This window comes from Panthera onca, chromosome A1 (assembly GCF_046562875.1).
Source record: "Panthera onca isolate mPanOnc1 chromosome A1, mPanOnc1 haplotype 2, whole genome shotgun sequence".
Lineage (NCBI taxonomy): Eukaryota > Metazoa > Chordata > Mammalia > Carnivora > Felidae > Panthera > Panthera onca.
This window is the reverse complement of record NC_138339.1, coordinates 136,119,234-136,132,419: the sequence shown is the minus strand read 5'-3', so window position 1 is coordinate 136,132,419 and position 13,186 is coordinate 136,119,234.

The following is a 13,186-nucleotide window of genomic DNA, read 5'->3' as shown; positions in this document are numbered from 1 at the left end:
AACATGACCTTATTACCCAAAGCAATCAACAGATTCAATGCAATCTTTCCCAAAATCCCAATGGCATTTTAAAAACCAAAAGTAGAAATAACAATTTTATAGTTCATATTGAACCACCAAAGATAACAAATAAGTGAATGAATTCTGTGAAAAAAGAACAGAGGTGGAGGCATTACACTTCCTGATTTAAAACATATTATAAAGCTGCAGTAATCAAAACAGTATGGTACTGGCATAAAGAAAGCACAGAGATCAACAGATCAGAAGAGAGAACTCAGAAATAAACCCACGCTTATACAGTCAACTGATCTTTGATAAGGATGCCAAGAACACATGAGGGAAAGGATAGTCTCTTTAACAAATGGTACTGGAAAAATTAATCAACCTAACTGGATTAAAGATTTAAATGTAAGTCCTGGAACAGTAAAATTCCCAGAAGAAAATATAGGGGAAAGCCCTCATGATGCTGGTCTTGGCAATGACCTCATGGATATGGCACCAAAAGCACAGGTAACAAGACCAAAACTAAACAAGTGGGACTACTTCATGCTAAAAGCTTCTGTAGAGTGAAGGGAACAATAAAATAAGTAAAAAGGCAACCTACAGAATGGGAAAAAATCTTTGCAAACCATGTATTTAATAAAGGGTTAATCTCCAAAATACATAAGGAAGGCCTACAATTCAATAGCAAACAAACAAGCAAAACAAAAAACCCCTCATAACTCAGTTAAAACATGGGCACAAGACTTGAAAAGACATTTCTCTAGAGAAGATATACACACAGGCTACAGGTGTATGAAAAAATGTTTAACATCATTAATCAACAAGGAAAGGTATATCAAAACTACAACGTGATATCAAATTGCACTCAGTAAGGTGGCCACAATCAAAACGCAGAAAATAACAAGCGTTGGTGAAGATGTGGAGAAACTGGAACTCTGTACACGGATGACGGGAGTGGAAATTTATACAGCCACTATGAAGAACAGTACGAAGGTTTCTCAAAAAATTAAAAACAGAGAGGCACCCACGTGGCTCAATCAGTTACGCATCTGACTCTTGATCTCTGCTCAGGTCATGATCTCACGATTCATGAGTTCAAGCCCCGCGTCAGTCTCTGTGCTGATGGTGCGGAGCCTGCTTGGGATTCTCTCTCCCTATCTCTCTGCCCCTCACCTGCTTGTGCGCTCTCTCTCTCTCTCTCTCTCTCAAGATAAATAAATAAACTTAAAAACATTAAAAATATTAATACCATATGATCCAGCCGTTCCCCCTTCTGGGCTAACATTCAAAACAACTGAAAACAGGATCTTGAAGGGATATTGGCATCCATGTTCACTGCAGCATAATTCACAATAGACAAGAGGTAGAAGCCGCCTCAATGTGCACTGGCACATGAATGGATAAAGACAATGTGTACATATACACAGTGGAATAGGATTCATCCTTAAAAAAGAAGGAAATCCTGTCATAGGTTACAACATGAATGAGCTCTGTGGACATTATGGTAAGTGAAATAAGTAAATCACAAAAAGATAAATAAATCACTCCATGTTCAATGAGCTGTTCGGTGAGTGGAGAGTTGTATTTTGCAAGACAAAAAAAAATATGTACTTTCATTTTATCCAGCAATTATAAGCTCTTTGATCATGTGAACTGCTGAGAGGGTCCCAAATAGTGGCTTATACAAGTTGTACAATTAATGCTCAACTATTTTAAAAACGCATTGCCTTTTCCAGCCAAGCCCCTAATTTCTCACTTTCTTTTGATATTATCTGGATTCTCAAAATAAATGATACAGCGTGAATAAAAACATCCATACAATGGTGATCTTTACACAATTGTTGTCACACCAGACATGTGCCCATCCGTCATGATTCTGAAACACGCCCCCAGTTAGTATATCCTCAGGCTTGGAATTGCTGCCGGCATCTAAAGCAAAGATGGGAAATAAAGGCACATGTGCTTGTCATTTTCCCCTCTTTAATCCATGGCAGGCATGGACCATGTCACTTTCTTCTCCACTGAGCCCAGACATAGTATTTGAACTCTTCTCAACACAACCCTCCACAAAGCCACATTGATGGATTGGAGCTGGCATGTAAGATGAGGTCAACTTTCCATTCTTGGTTTAGGGTGTAATTTCCAGGTACATGAATTTACATGGAAGTGTCCATCAATCAAAATAATATGCATACCAAGAGAGCACACAGCACATTCAGACTCTGAATGGAGGAACGACTTACCTAACTGCATCTACTCTGGGTGCTTAAAAAGTCTACTGGGACTAAGCATCTGCATATATATATTTTATATATGTTGCATATATAACAACATGAATATTCTAAACGTTGGAAGTAGCTTTAAAAGATAACTGAATTATATTTTTAGGATATATAAATAATAATGTGAATTCTTTAACATTTACCATATATATGCATGTATTACAAAATATAAAGCGCATACAATGGAATCTGCTTTCAGCCTTTGATTCTCTCCCAAGATGGCACTGAGATGCTGGAGCCCAAGAGAAAGGGCTCCATGTGCCTGTGTCCCACAATGCCTGTGTGCCACAGGCCAAGTATATTGAACATCTGTTTCTGTCTTCAAGGCTCAAAAGATTTTTTGGGGTCACCTGGGTGGCTCAGTCGGTTAAGCGTCTGACTCTCAGTTTCAGCTCAGGTCATGATCTCATGGCTTCGTGAGTTCGAGCCCTGCGTTGGGCTCTGCGCTGACATTAAAGAGCCTGCTTGGGATTCTCTCTCTCTCCCTCTCTCTCTATACCTCACCCGTTCACGCTATGTCTCTCTCAATAAATAAATAAATAAATAAATTTTAAAAATGTTTTTTTGTTTTTATCTTTGCTAGGAAGAAGCACTTCTATCTTTTGCATCTGAGAATCCTTTGGGGTCTAACAATAGCATTTTTCTAACCCGTATTAACAGCAAGGCTTTTAAAAGTCATTGTGCTGGTTTATGTGTGTATGTGGGGGTGAGGTGATGGTGGTGTTAGGCCGAGAAGGCGACCAGTACAGAGAGAAAATGCACATTAAAACTTATTCTTTTATTTAATTCAATACATGTTACTGAGCAACCACTATGTGTCACGCACTTTCTAGACTCTACAAATAAAGCAGTAAATAAAACAAGCTTCCTGCCCTCCTGTACTTGACATTTTTGTCTGAGGAGATAAGAATGAACCCATAAGCAAGTAAAATATACTGTGTGACTGTGGGGGGTGAGGGTTATTTAGAAAAATAAGGCAGGGCAAGGGGATAGGTTATGTCCTGGCAGGGGTTACTATTTCTTACAGAAAGGTCCTAGAATGCACCAGTGATGACATTTAAGTGGAGGCCTGAAGGCAGTGAGGGTAGAAGCCTTGCGGATAGTTACCTGAGGGAAGAGCTTTGCAAGCAGAAGCCATGAGCTGGAGCAAGTGTAGCTTGTTTGAGGAAGGCTAGGAGGCCACGTGGACTTTGAATTGAGTGAAGGGAGAGGGAGGGGAGAGGAGGTCCTAGAGTTAGAGAAGTGTGGAACTGCTGGCCTATATAGGTCATTCTAACATCTCAATTTTCTGAGAGGGTTGAGAAGGTTTTTCATGTTGGAGTAGAGGAATGGCTTGGTTGGAGTTCTCTGTTAAAAGGATCCCTCTGGCTGTTACCTCAGTGAATCATCCTGCCATGGAAGGCCTTTAAGTGACATTTCACTCCACTGTGCTGGCACAACTTGCCCTCTGGGAGCCTTTCTGAGCTCACTTTGGAGGCATGTAGGAATAATGGGAGTGAGATCTAGCTGATGTAGTTTGGCACTGAACTTTCTTGGCTCTACTGTTAGGGGAGACATTTGTGTTTCCCTAGAGATCTGTATAGACACCACAGTTCCCTCAGAAACACCCAATGTGGCTGCTTGAAGTCACTGTTGAATCATTAGAGCACCTACGCCAACCAACTTGTTGGGGGTGTGAACAAAATTCCAGAGCGTTCTCCTTCCATCATCTCTACTTGGCTCTCGCCATTTCCGGTAGCAAGGGCCTCCTGGGAAAGTCTAGCTGTCAGGATAACTGCCCCGAATGGAAGTCTGTGTTGAAGGGCACTTTGCGTGGCCCAACAACCACCCGCCCTTAAACAATAACTAGGTCTACGGGCCCTGAGTTAGCTTATGGAATTTGGAGAGGTTCTGCCCTATTCAGCTGTCACGGAGCAAAATCTGCCTGGCTACTTTGGAAAAGATACTTCCCCCTGCTTCAGGCTGTCTTTCTTGTCAGAAACAAGTCTTTAACTTTGAAGTTGGTCACTGAAGGTCCACTTTTTGGGAGAGGTCAGCGCTCCTTGTAAGTTCCCTTGAAATCTAAGGTCAGAAAACACCAGGAAAGGAGATTCTATATTGCAGATCCTGTATTTCAGCTGACTTCCTTGTCCAGCTATATAGTCATGCTTAATAAGTCACAGAATCGTACATTGTACAGAATCATCTCTGACCTGTCTCAAGGCTCCAGGTTCACACAAATATAGCTCAATCTGACAGACTTTTAAATTTCAAGAACGAGACCCACTGGTTTTCCTGTTGTCTTCCCTTCTAAGGAGTTCACTGAAACAACGTATATCCCACAGATCGAGACATGCGGAACTCAGCATCGACCATGTTCTCCTCTTTCCCCTGCAAACACCTTTATATCAACTTTTCAATTTAACTGAAGATGAAAGACAGAGACAGAGACAGAGAGATCCTGGAACTGTCAGAGTTTTAAAATGGGAAGTACCCTTGACAGACTAGAAGGAAAGGGATAAACCAGGACTTGTTACTGCTATCATTTCACTGAGATTAGGTGTGGTTTTTGTGTTTTGTTTTGTTTTGTCTTGTTTTGCTTTTTTCACTTGGTTGTTTTGCAGCCTTGGCATTATGGGGGAAAAAGAGAATGTCAATAAATTCAACTTTGACCATCTATTCAATGAGTTATTTCCCAGGACTAGTAGGAGGGAAAAAAAATGAAGCCGGCGAGGCAGTCTAAAGGGAGACTGTGTAAATGACTTGTAACTAAGGGGATATGACCCTCTGCATAATTCATAATCATTAGTCTAAGTGACACTTCTGCAGTCACCCTGTCAGGGCGTTCTAATATGGCGGGGCTGAAACCCAAACAGTCCACTCAGCAGCAGGCTCCGTGAGATCAGGTTTCTCTGAAAGACAACTCCCTGAAAGGCTAGATTTGGGTTGCAGGTTTTTTTTTGTTTTTTTTTTTTTTTTTTTTTCAACAGAAGATGCTGGCTCAGCTTCATCGTGTGTGCAATTTAAGGGTTGCTCAAGTGATTCTTTAAAACTGCATAAAAGCATTTCTGCTGTGCCTGGGAGACAGTATTGCTATAATGTTCTGTGCATACATCTGCATGATTTCTCAGAGCTAATTCAAATTTAATGCATTGGTAATTCCTTTTCTGCCGAAGCCACCCCGCAGTAATCTGAAGGTTACAGAATGATCTTCCAGCTCAAATAACACTTTTAGACCAGCATAAATGGAGAGGCAGGAATATAATGGGCAGAATTAGGCTTGCGAGGAGACTCTACCCTCATTACCACTCTGAGTGAGGCTGACCAGAGTTTAGAATGTTTTTAGAAGGATAGTCGTAACAGAGGTTTAATAAAACTGGAAGTCAAGCTACAGCGGTCTTTTGTCAGAGATGGTGTAATAACAAAAATGACAGCATGTGAACAACTTAGAAAATATTTCCCTAACAACTGCAAAGACTGTTCTTAGGGTAAAATTAAAGCTTTGGTTAAACCACTTAGAAGAAACCAATTCACAAATTTATGGGACATCCGAGAATAATAATTTAGCTTGGATGTCATAAAAATATTGACACCTAATTACAGTCCATATGAATAATAAAATGAATAAAGTGGGGAGTGTTTTTTAAATTTTTAATAAACTTCTAGATTTTATAATAAAATGAGATTTCTATAGAAAAAATCTTAAGATAGTACAGTGTTCCCAAAGGCCGCAGGCCTAGTTTCCCCACTTACTAACGTTTCACATTACTGTGGTACATTTGTCATAATGGATGAACCAATATTAAGACATTATTATTAATTAAAGCCCACAGTGCATTCAGATTTCCTCCGTTTCTATCTACTGCCCTTTTTCCTGTTCCAAGATCCCTATCCAGGACACTACATGTTACTTAGTTGTAATGTTGCCTTAGATTCCTCTCACCTGGGACAGTTTCTGAGACTGTCCTTGTTTTTGATGACCTTGACAGTTTGGAGGAGTATTGGTCAGGTGTTTTGTAGAGTGTCCCTGAATGGGGACTTGCCTGATGTTTTGCTCATGATTAGGGTTATAGAAAAGACCACAGAGGACAAGTTCCATTCTTAACACATCACATCAAGGGTACAGGCTATCAACATGACTCACCACTGTTGTTGTTAACCTTGATCTTCTGGCTGAGGCAATGTTTGCCAGGTTGATCTTTCTTTCCCCTTTCTATACTGTATCTTTTGGGAAGTGATTATAATGTGCAGCCCACACTTAAGGAGTGGGGAGTTATACAGGTAATACCTACCTGAATTATTTGGAATTGTTCTTCCGAGGAAATTTGCCTATTCTTTCCCATTTATTTGTTCAATCAATTATTACAATTATTATCAATATATTAATATGGATTCATGGATGTTTATTTTATGCTTTGAGTTATAATCCCATACTATTTTATCATTCAATTCATTACAGTTTTGGCCATCTAAAAGTTTTTCAGCTGGCATCTATATCCCTTTGAGGTAGAGGGTTTTTTTTTTTTTTAGTTTTTTTTCTTGTTTGTTTTCTTTATTGAGAACTTTCTTACTTCTGGCACTACAAAATGTTCCCACCTCATCTCGCATATTTCCTGTCCAAATTCTAGAATCAACAATGTCTCCAAGGTACCTGACTCTCTTTAATGGAGAACAGAATCAGAAAAAATCTGGGCAGCAGATACGCTGGTTGCTCCTGTGATATCATGAATACCAACCTTTGTATGTACTCTCTGCTGAAAAAGCAAGGAAACACACACATGTATACTAATTCGCGTATGTTAATGTATCTATAAATGTTTCTATATGTAACCATCTGTGTGTACGTTAAAGTGTAACACGCGTCCATACTGAGGTGTTCCAACCTAACATTCATCAATCACTGTAGATTCCTCCTTTGGGTACCTATAGCCTCCCTCTCCAAAAGCAAGACACTGAGCTAATTTACGAGTATTTTCACTACTTCCTTCACGATCTAGATGAGGGTTCATAACTCAAAGTCTTTCCTTTCTGACGTCTGATCCTATCTTATTGGGTCTAGAATGCCTTTCCACTTCCGACTCAATACAATGACATTACTCAAAAGTAGAAAGGCAATGAGCTCATTGGCAATTTTCTGAAGTGAATCCATGCCAAGGACTGAACAGAGTCTTATCCTTAAATGTGATTCCCTCAAGGCTTAAAACATTGTGAAAGACACTGCATGGCCATTTCTTACTCTATGGCGGTGAAACAAAAGCGTTTGGCTTCAAGTGTTGTCCAACCAGTAAACTTCATAGGATTAAAATCACTAAAAGCTGTTCTTTCCTGAAACCAAGTATTAGTCATTGGCAGATGTTATCTGTTAGTAAAAGGATTGCAACCAATAAATGCTGGGGATCAAGGCCCTACTTAATACAAAAACCTGACATCATCTGTGTCACTTACAAATCTGGTATTAATTATTTGATAAGCTTGGGGCTGATTTTGTAACACAGACATTTTGTTGTATGAATGGTGAATGTCAAGGATGACTTATTACCCTGAACACATTGAAAAGGAAGGATAATATGATTTCTTAGAGGAAAGACCCAAAGGCAGCTGTACCAGAGAGTCAATTACTGTTGTGTGCAGACTTATTTTCCTGCACAAGACTTATTTTCCAGAGCCAGAGAAAAAGAACAAGGCATATGAGTATCTCCATAGTGATGATGTTTTGGGTTCTCTAAATTTCGGATTACAAATCTCGGGAAAGAGAACACAGAGGAAAGGGAGGATTCCTGCTTAGCCATCTGAAAGCAGAGTCTTTTCTTCCCTATAATGAATTCATGAGGTTTCAGTCCACAAAAACACCCCTTAATAGAGTATCAAGTTGAGAGGACACGAAGGATGTCAACATTATCATTTAACACAGCTGGATTTTCTATCTTAACAACATTATGAAGAGAAATCTCAGAACAGAAGTTGTATAATTCACTGCTTTGTTTGTTTGTTTTTTGAGAATACAAGATATGTTGAATGCGGCTCATTATGGAAAGAGCAAATCAACACAGAATCAAAAACCAAATTTTATGAGACGGAGTACACAGTATGGCATATAGATATTTCCTTCAAGTCTAGTTTATAATGTGGTTATTTATCCCCCAAAGAGGAGCGATCTTTGAATCAAAGAGGGTAAACCGAAGGCAAGCATGTGGTCCCCGAGCAGATCTCTGCCTGTCTGCAAAGGCAGAGATTTACAAAAGGAAATGATGTCTCTGGAAGAAACAATCCTTTTCTGCTCTCGGTTGATCTGTTCTCTGAAAACTATAAATTGTCCATATCCGATGTTGACAATTTTCTAAACAATATTGTTACTAAGAATGCCGTTGTGTCTCTAGGAGAGTCACGTATCACACAGGCAAACCGGCACATGTTTTTCTGAACATAAACACACGTTCCACGGTGGTAGGGGGTCAATGAGGCAGGACGTTAAGAGGATATATCCAAAAGCTTCATAAGAAAGGCTGAGGTTCAGTTGGCCTCTGAGGCCTGGTGTTAGAATGAGGTCACATGCATGATTAGAGAGGGACGTACAAAGGCCGGAACTTGCTGTACTACCTGATTCTGTTAGACCTGGTGCAGCAAGGCACACCTAGCGAATTAGCTGCTATGGGGACTCTAGTGTCCCTTTGGAGACAATGCTTAGTCTTTCGGGGTTTCTAATACCACTCAATACAGCGATGACTAAGTAAGGGCCCATACTGCGCTGGAGACTCAGGCTGTGATAAATCTTTGAAAATACCAATGACATAGAAGTTAACCACTGTTCTTGATCCAGGTCCTTTTTTAAGCAGTTAAACTAACATGGTTGATTTAATCAGAAGAAAGGACTATTTGTTGAGAAATCATTGATAAGCATCCTGATTTCACTGAATTTACGTGGCTAAATACATACAGCAGCACTCCCTTTCACTCTGTCCCCCACCCCCCCCCCGCCCCGCCCACAGTCTTGGTAGTCCATGCATGACCACCCCGCAGGAGTGAAAATACTCCTAAATTAGCTCAGTTTCTTGCTTTTGGACTACCTCTTGGTAGTCCAAGCATGAAAGCTCTTCTTCTCAGTTTTCTCGGGTAGGCTACATCTCAAGCCTGAAGGCCTGACTCCCCATCCAAATAGTTTTTATTCCAGATGCTTCAAGAGTACATTTAATAGAGTAATTGAGAATATAAGTCAAAAACAATAAAATGAAATGAGAACAGTAATAAAATATAAATTGGTCATTTCCTTTCCCATTTGACCAACCAGATTTTACCAAGGCTTCACTTTTAAAGACACAATAATTTTCAGTCCCAAGATAACGCCGAGATCTATTAGTGTGGTATAGAAATGTCTTCAGGGGCGCCTGGGTGGCTCAGTCGGTTAAGCGTCCGACTTCGGCTCAGGTCACAATCTCGTGGTTTGTGAGTTTGAGCCCCAAGTCGGGCTCTGTGCTGACAGCTCAGAGCCTAGAGCCTGCTTCGGATTCTGTGTCTCCCTCTCTCTCTGCCCCTTCCCTCCTCATACTCTCTCTCTCTCTCTCTCAATAACAAGTAAATATTAAAAAAAAATTTTTAAAAATGTCTTCAAAATCAGTGTCCAAAGATGGCTAGACATATAATGAAAAGATGCCCAATCTTACTCTTTTTAAGGGACAGAGACATAAAATAATCCAGATGTGAAATTTGACGTATTTCATTAAATTTGAAAGCTTTCATGATATCCAAAGCTGCCAGGTCAGTGGGAAGAAGAATACATTTCATAAACTGTTGAGGGAAGGAAAAATTGTTGGAAAGATTCTGAAGAGTCATTTGGCCAAGATATTTATATACCAATATGTTATTGTAAATTATATCTAACACTGTAATCAACAAAAACCCAGAAAGCAGTGCAAACAAGTATCAACCAAATCAGTTAAGTTGTTTCAACCCTATAGTGAAATATTATGCAGCTGCTAATAATACTCTGTGTATGTTGTTATGGGTGGGTCCCACAGATACGTCATAATGCCCCCCAAACCATCAAGATGCAGAAAAGCATGAAGAGAATAACTTATTTAAAAATTCAAATTATTCAAAATACATTTTCCTTAAGGGAAACCCAAGGCACTATTAACTGTCTTTGGAGAGAGACATCGGAAAAGAGAAAGTGGGGGGTTTTACTTCCTTCTGGTCTTTTTATGTATGATTAAAAAAACCCATACACGTTTGTGATTTTGCTTAGAAAAACTGTTAACAGGTTAGTTGGATATTGAGATTATGATTCATTTTATCTTTTGTTTTCTGATTCTTATTTTATATATTTACAAGTTTGTAACGTTTGCTATTTAAAATTTGGATGGGGAGGTGAGGCACCTGGGTCGCTCAGTTGGTTGAGCATTGGACTTCGGCTCAGGTCATGATCTCGCAGTCCCTGAGGTGGCTCAGTTGGTTAAGTGTCCTATTTTGGCTTAGGTCATTATCTCGCGGTCCGTGAGTTCGAGCCCTGTGTCAGGCTCTGTGCTGACAGCTCAGAGCCTGGAGTCTGTTTCGGATTCTGTGTCTCCCTCTCTCTCTGACCCTCCCCCATTCATGCTCTGTCTCTCTCTGTCTCAAAAATAAATAAACATTAAAAAAATTTTTCAAAAATAAACATTATTTTTTTTTTTTTTAAATTTTGGATCAAATAAAGCCTAAGTGTCTTTTTAGCTTCATTCTCCACTCCCACAACTTAACTTGCTATTTTTAAAATGGGTCATATATTTTCATTTCTTTGCATATAATGCTTCCTGCTGGGAATACTTTCCTCCCTCTTTGTGAATCTGGTAAACTCCCCTCCATCATTTCATACCAACTCAAATATTCTACGTCTGTTTGGATCTTGGTATATGTGCTGTTTAACCTAGTGCCGACCAAATGTTATTTGGCATTATTTTTTTTTCCCTAAAATGCTCAAAGTATGATGGCACTATTTCAAAACATGCTTAATACCAGGAGTTAAAGAACCAGGATCTCTTATAAGCTGCTGTTGGTGAAGTCTGTAATAACTTTGGTTTCTGTAATCAATCTGTGATACGCTGAATCTAAAGACATTTGATAGCAATAGTATAATGATACTCATGTCCCTGTTTCTACTTTACAGAGCCATCTAGCTTCACCCCAAATCCTCCCCTGTGTGAAATACCTCTCCCTGCTTTTAATGGACATTAGACATGCGAGCGAGGGCTCAGATTTTCTTTTTCTTTAAACCTGCAGGGTAGAATGTAGCCGCAGAACTAAGGCAGAAGTAATGGAGAGCACTGCGTGAGAAATTTACATTATTATCTGGCAGTAGATTGGTTTACTTACTCTGTACCCACCAGCTCTATCCCCTGATAATCACCTTCACACTTAGCTGCACTTCAGAGCTTGTTTACCGTGTTGCAATGATGTTTATTCCCTGAGTTTATTTGATGTCGGCCATTTGAAAACATTATCATTTAAATTGGTTCCTGTAACTAATGAGCATATGTTTCATGTGTGTTTCACAGGAATGAGCCAGTGGAAGTATCGGTGTGTGAGGGCTGTAGGTAGTCATTTTAGCTGCAGTATAATGTCAAATTTTAAACTGTTCGGGTGCTAAGGGAGGGGGGCGGAGAACTGGCATGAAATGATAACAGAATTTTATGAGAACTAAAGAAAAAAAATTGAAACCAAAGCTGAGATCATTTATAAGCTAACTTAAGGGAAATCTTGAATGCAAAATGCTTAAAACTTGCTTTGGGACATTGTGAATCTATTGAATGACATAAGTATTCCCTTCAAACTTGCTGGAGGGAGGTGACAAGAATGTCAAATTCCTCTCTACAAGCGCTGATTGCTGTAGTGGGTTACACTGAGTGCAAGTGTGCAGAATATAGTTGTCTGTAATGACACTGTGGAGGGCAATGCTTGGTACGCAAATCAATCCCCCTCCGCTATAAGAACATGAAACAACTGCATTGGAAGCAAAGAGAAAGAGAAAGGTAATTAGGAATGAGATGTAGGAATGTGAAATACAATTCCATGGCACCAGACCATTAAAAAATATCAAGTGCAAATTAGTCACGCAGTATCTCTCCAATGATCTTCTGGAAAGCACACCCCCCTATTTCCCCGGAAAATCACATTCTCCCTTGGACTCTGCTCAGCGTTTTGGATAAGGCCGACTTCTTCCTTGACCAGAGGTGGGCAGGTAAGGAGGGCTCCCATTCATAATCTTGTATTCTCTTGGCCACAGACACTTGCTCGGTGATTGGCGTGTGACCCAGTCAGAGAGTCCGTGAAATCCAAGATATCTGGCAGGGATCTCTGAGAGAAACATGTGCCCATTTTCCTACAGACCCGGACCTAGGATAGTATAGCTCTGACAGGCAAAAGGGACAAGAGTTGAGCTCCTATCTGAAAAAGGATCAGGTCTTAGGGCACTCAGGGGCGGATGAAGCTAGATCTATACAGGACTTCTTAGTAACATGACCCAATAACTTGACTTTTGCCTATTGGGGTTTAGCTTGGATTTTTCGGTCTCTTGCAATGAAAAGCGTTCTGATACACTATATAAATATTCAGATCAATGTTTCATTTAAAACATGGACATAATTAAAGTGTGATGGTCTTCAAAACATTGAACCAGATAACTCCCTAAGGTTCTTTTCTCTACTAAGGACAGCTGAACCTAGAATCCAATCCTAATGTCAATGGACCATAAAAGAAGAGGTTAGACTAGAGCTGCAGACAATACGGCTGCCATCATGACTGGTTTTTCATCACACTTTCAGCTTTGGATGCTATTTTCATGATCTATACATACGTATAATTAAAATGTCAATTGCACTCCTTTTGCTAGAGTGAGTGTAGCAAACGACCCCTCATTAAACAAGCAAGAATTTAACACTTTAAACAGTTTTTTT